We start from the raw sequence: 6,619 nt of genomic DNA on the forward strand, positions 1-6,619 counted from the left end.
CTGGATTTGGATTTGGGGTAGCTCTTTCTAACTCCAGGTTCAGTGCATCGCCTCGCTGTGAGACTGAACCCGGCGGTCTTCCTGACTCTGAGGCTAGCTCCTTATCCACTACTTCGTGTTGTCTCACTCATACACATTGAAGCAGAAAAAGTTATATAGCTGCGAAATATTATTAGAACAAGGAAAATAGAAGGCATTATCACAAAAACCATCTGCGAGTCACTGAGATCATTCAGGCCTGTCTTTTATGGTGTCTGGAATGATGCTATACATATAGCAAAAATTATTCATTTCATGTTTCAATTTTCTGTGTATTAAAGTTTGCTGCTGTATGGTGACATGTCTTATCTGTGTCTGGGGCCTGTATATATAATCTTCTCAAACATATACCAAGCATACCATCTCCTACTCCCACACATAACGAAGCAGAAGATTCTATAGAGCTGTAAATGATTGTGGAAACAAATTATTGAGTCATTCTTCACTCATGTCTCATTCTTTGTGACCCCATTTGGGGTTTTCTTGGCAAAGATACTGGATTGGGTTGTCATTTCCTTTTCCATCTCATATTACAGATGAGGAAACTGAGGCAAATAGGGCTAAGTGACTTGCCCAGTGTCACATTAGTCAGTGAAGACAGATTTGAACTCAGGAAGATGTCTTCCTGATTCCTGCAATTTCTTTTAACTTCAGACATAAACTAAACATCTTGTTGGTGGTTGGCTAATTGAATTTGGCCTTACTCTGTGTACATACAAATCAAAATATACCTATATACTTATGTATGTATGTATGCATGTGTGTGTGTGTATATCTATCTATCTATCTATCTATCTATCTATCTATCTATCTATCTATGCATATATCACATGCATAGATGTGTATGCAGGTGTTTTCAAAGCACATGAGTGATTTAATTTGGAGAATTACTAGTTAGGAAGTGCTCTCTACCAATGTTGATCTGTACCTGCTCTGCAGCTTAAAGCCTTAGAGCAGGGATTCTAATCTTAGGGGCCAGGGACCCCTCTGGGATTGGAGGTAGAGTTCAGTAAGGCTTTGAACTTGGATGGGAAACAGATTATATCATATATATGTATTACTAACCACCAATTAAAATCTAACATTTCCTTCAATTATTTAAAAACATTCTGTGAAGGGGTTCCTAAGGTTTACTAGACAAAGGGTCCATAACACACCAAAAAATCAGAATCTCTATTTTAGATAGTTGCCTGGGACCAGAGTCACACAGAGAGTTTAGACTTGAACTCAGTTCTTCCTGTTCTGAGAACAGCCTTGTAGGCACCCCCCCCATACTACATGATACATATGCCACACATATGTAAACACAAATGCATAAGTGTAATAAAATCCATTGTGTTTAGATTGCACTGTGTGTAATGCATATATCCATACATGTTTATGTGTACATAAGCACACATTACAAACATAAGTATACATATATACACAATGATGTATTGATGTATGTGTGAATATATGTACATACGCACACATGTAGATGTGCATATACATACACACATACGTACACACATACGTGTGTGTGTATATGTGTACATTCAAGCAACCATTTAGGAGCCTCTCTTTGTGCATCCTTTTCAGCAAGTAGCCAGTACACACACATGCACACACACACACACACACACACACACACAAGTATACAGATTATGGAGCTGATGGAAGTGGCCATGGCACTAGCTCAGCTACATAGGTAGTGGCCCAGCCAGAGCAATTGGGGTGGGGTGCTCATGAATACCTCCATTACGTGTTCATATATAGGTATGTGCCATGTCCAGGCATTCTCCGTGCCAAGAATGTGTCTCCATTTCAAGTCTTTTCAGCAAATCTTCCTCCTTTTCTTCTGAGACTCAGCTTGACTCACCTCTTCTGTGATACTTTCCCTGATTCCCTCAAATTCTTCTAGGACATATTTAGATTTTCCCTTTGCCTCCAACACTTTCTAACTTTTATTACATTTAACTGTGTATGTGTTCTTTTCCTTGATGTTCCAAATACATTACACAATCCTTGAGACAAGTGGTGGCATATCCAAATTTTTATATCCCTGGTGCCCAGCATGATGCTCTGTGTATCTTAGGGGCGGAGGGGTCCAGTGAGTCATGCTGGTGATTTCTTCAGTGGAAACTTCACTAATGCAGATGAGGAGCTTGTCTGCAAATAGTTTTATTAAGCTGTGTGGGACATTTAAAGTTTAATTGACTTGTCTAGGGTTACAGTTTTACTCACAAAAATAATATATGTCATTGATATTACTTAACCTAGTTTTTTCCGATGCTATGGCCAGCTCTTCACTCTACCAAGGCTACCTTGTTTCCTTCATGATATGAGGTTTATGAGCCCCATCTGACATCACGGGTTTTGGTTACAGGTGGAAATTTGTCTACATTCTGGGGAGGTGGGGTCCTGATTTGAGGCCCTATCTGGTCTTCATTTGCTGTTGTAGACTGTTTATCCTTGAGGAGAAACCTTGTATTAGCATTACCCTCTGAGAGAGCAGTGATTTGTGATTAGTCTTGGCTCATAGGCTGTTGTCTGAGACAAAACAGTTCAAGACTCTAATTTATTTAATAATAATCAGAAATAGATTGAAGGAATAAGCCAACCACACAACCTTAGGCTTCCATGTTAAGTGATTACTTACCATTCTCTTATGAAAAGAACAGCTAGTGGTAGGATGCGGTGCTTGTAGTAAGGAAGACCTGAGTTCAAATACTGCCTCAGACACCTGATAGCTGTTTGACCTTGGCAAGTCACTTAACCTCTGTTAGCCTCAGTTTTCTCAACTCTCAAATGGGAATAATAATAGCACCTACCTCCCAGAGTTGTGAGGATCCATGAGATAATATTTATAAAGCATTTAGTACAGTGCTTGGCACATAGTATGTGCTTAGTAATTGTTTCTTTCCTTCCTTATGAAAGGTTAGAAAAAACATCATGCAAAATCACTCATATGATCACAGCATATGCTATAAAACATGTATAGAGAAGTGGTTTGAGTCAAGTCAGCCACACAGTATCATCCACTGAGAATTGAATAAAATGGCAGTTTCTAATACTAGTTGTAACCTTGGGTGAGTCACTTAGCTTCTCTGAGACTCAGTTTCCTTGTCAATAAAGTGGAGGAAAATAATATTTACTGTTATTGAATCTCTTTTTCTCTGTCTTTCTATCTCCTGGTCTCTGTCTCCCTCTGTCTGTCTCTCTCCATTGGTTCAGCAATTACTCAGAGATTATAAAAGGTTAAAGTCTAGAGATTTTATATTTCAAGTTACTAAGGATACCCCCATCATTATTGTTTCCCATTTCCCTACTTTCTGTCTACATGGAGACCAGTGTTGCCAGTTTACACTGCCCTCTACCTTCTTGAGAGTAATGAGGCAGTGTGGATGTCTCAACTGGGTTGTTACCATTGGGAATACAATATAAAATTGCACAATCTCAGAACTGGAAAAGATCTCAAAGGCCATCAATCTTAACCTAGAGATGAACAAGAATCTTCTCTACAAGGTACCTTGTAAGTAATTATCCAGTCTTTGTGTGAAGACCTCCAGTGAGAAGGAACCCTTTATCTCTCAAGGCAGTCCTTTGGCTCTTTGCAGCTTTCATCCCCTGCTCCTATTTTTGTCTTCTGGGCCAAGAAAAACACAGCTATTTTCTTGTCCACATTGGCAACTCATCAAATACTTGAAGACAGCAGTCACATTCCCCAAGTCTCCTTCTCTTCAGGCTAAACATCTCTAGTTCTTTCAGCCAGTATTCATATGACATGAACTTGAAGACTTTTATAATCCTGAAGATTATGCAGATGTGTTCTGAGTACAGTGGGGCTCTAACATCATATATATATATATACACATATATATATATATACACATATATATATATATACATATATATGTATATGTATATATATGTATATATATATATACACACACACACACACATATAATATATATGTATATTATATATATGTATATATATACACACACATACATACATACATTATATATGTATACACACATACATATACATACACACATTATATACATACATACATACATACATACATACATATATATATATATATATATATATATATATAGAGAGAGAGAGAGAGAGAGAGAGAGAGAGAGAGAGAGAGAGAGAGAGAGAGAGAGAGAGAGAACGAGAACTATATAGTCTAGCAGGATGTTCGACTCTGGAATTCCCTCTTTCCTTCTCACCTTGTTAACACCTTGGCAGCAATACTCAACTTTCATTCTCTTGTCTTACCAACTTACCAATCTGTGTATAGGATCAGAGTGTGCATAATAATTGTTTAGAATGTGAGAGTAATTTGGAGTCTTGATGGAGCTTACATCTGTAATGTATTTTGCTATGATTTTCTTTTTCTGCCCCAGGAGTAATATAAGCATTGCTCTTGGCTTTTCTGTGTCTCTGTTTCTTTATGAAGGAAGGAGTGTTACTGATCAGATCGCTGTAGGCAGCAATGGCAGGATATGATTAGAACTCTCATTCAGAAACTACAGGGCTGTTTGTTTTCTTCTTTGCCTAGGGAGTAAATACCATCTTGCTAACTTTCTTGCTAAGTAACTTGGCCAGGGAACATTTTGTCATCTTGCGTCCTAAAAATAAATGTGAATCTGAAGGTAGTTAGGCAACTACCTACATTCTTGTGGTTTTTCCATTCTGGGAAAAACTAAAAGTGCACATAGGGGACAATGGTGAGAGTTGAACAGTTGAAGTCACTTTAAAAGAATAGCATCCCCCAGAAAAACCAAGAAGTTCTTCATAAGCACTCTTTATCCCCTAAAACTGTTAATTTGCTGTGAATGTACAAAAAGAGTTGCAATACACAAATCTGTTCTCAAGAAGCTTATAGTCTCATCAAGGAGATACAACTGACAATAAGACACACTTTGAAAACAATTGGGTAGCACACACCAGGAGATGCTGCCAGCAGAATCCCTTGGCTTCTACTGATACCTCTAGCACCTCTGCCAGCCCCCATCACAGGACCATAACCATGGCCAACCCCACAGTGGATTTCAGTATCACTGTTGATAACAAGCCCCTGGTCTTAGTTACTTTCTAGCTATTTGCAAACAAGATTCCAAAGACAGCAGAAAACTTTCATGCTCTGAACACTGGAGAGAAGTGATTTGATTACAGATATTCTTCTTTCACAGAATCATTCCTGGGTTCATACCAGGGTGGTGACTTCACACACTAAAATAACACTGGTGACAAGTCTATCTCTTGGAAGAAATTTGCTGATTAGAATTTCATCCTGAACCATACTGTTCCTGGCATCTTGTCCATGGCAAATACTGGACCCAACATAAATGTCTAATTTTTTCATCTGTTTTAATGTTCTGGTTTTTTAATCCGTGCTACTGACATTGATTGGTCAGACGGCAAGCATATGGTCTTTGACTTTGAACATCATGGAAGCCACAGAGTGATTCAGATCCCAAGATGGCAAGTCCAGCAAGAAAATCATCAATGAGGACTGTGGACAACTCTCATAAGTTTTTAAAATATCTATATCTACATCAAAACCACCAAACCAGTTTTCTTTTTTTGACATTATTCTATTTTTAATTTTATTTTTAAAATTTATTTTAAGCTTGAATATATAATAAGAAAAGAAAAAGAAACACATCATAAACTCTAATATTAAAACTTAAATACAAAATAAGAAAAGAAAAAAAATTGCCATGTGTACAGCAGAACATAAGAGAGGATTCAAAATATACAATAATAAATTTCCATTTCAAGAAAGCCTATATAATAAATATTATGCATTGTGTTCAAAGCTTTCTATCTTTGCTTCCTTGTAAGTTTTCTTTTGTTCTCTGCTGTGCCAAACTATTTTTTTTGTAGCTAGGGAGAGTAACCTCAAACTGTGTCTGCTTTTATACCCTATAATCCGTGTGCTCTCATTTACTGCAATTCTCTTTGGATTTCATTTCCTTTTCCTTCCCCAAGTTTAGCGAGACTGCAAAGTTAAGCTCATGATTATGAAATAAAAACTAAGTTGTGGAAAAAAACCCAATAACTTGGGGTTGATATGGGATGAAACCAAAGTCAGAAAAAGGTGAGACTAGCCTGGAGATTTGAAAAAGGGCATGATTTAAATTTGTAAGGCATCCTATAATAACTCATGCTTTGAGGTTTACATAGCACATTCCTCACAACACCTCTGTGAGGTAGACAGTATAGGAATTATCACCCCTATTTTACAGATGAGGAAACTGAGGCTGAGAGTTAAAAGCAAGATGCCTAGAATCACATGTGTAGTAAATGTTGGAGCCAAGATTTGGATCTACTTCTCTCAAGCACAGTGTTCTTTCCCCTATAACATATTGTTTCATGTTATTTCTTCAAAAAAAATGTCATTGCTTTTTGGAGGTCTTGGGTTAGGTTTTTAACTAGTATTTCACTGCTTGTATACCAAAACTGCAATAAGAATTCTGGTGGTGCTGAAATAGCATTAGTGACATAGGATCATAGATTTGGAGCTAGCAGAGAGAGACCTTAGAGGTCATCTAGTCTAACCTCCTCATTTTTCAAATTAGGA

The 6,619-nt window shown here is 37.5% G+C and overlaps 1 pseudogene; it reads left to right on the plus strand.

The window, feature by feature from the left end:
* The first annotated feature begins 5,062 nt into the window (after positions 1 to 5,062).
* Positions 5,063 to 5,567, plus strand: LOC110212489 (peptidyl-prolyl cis-trans isomerase A pseudogene; annotated as a pseudogene).
* The last annotated feature ends 1,052 nt before the right edge of the window (positions 5,568 to 6,619 follow it).

This window comes from Phascolarctos cinereus, unplaced genomic scaffold (genome assembly GCF_003287225.1).
Source record: "Phascolarctos cinereus isolate Bilbo 61053 unplaced genomic scaffold, phaCin_HiC Scaffold_7;HRSCAF=346, whole genome shotgun sequence".
Lineage (NCBI taxonomy): Eukaryota > Metazoa > Chordata > Mammalia > Diprotodontia > Phascolarctidae > Phascolarctos > Phascolarctos cinereus.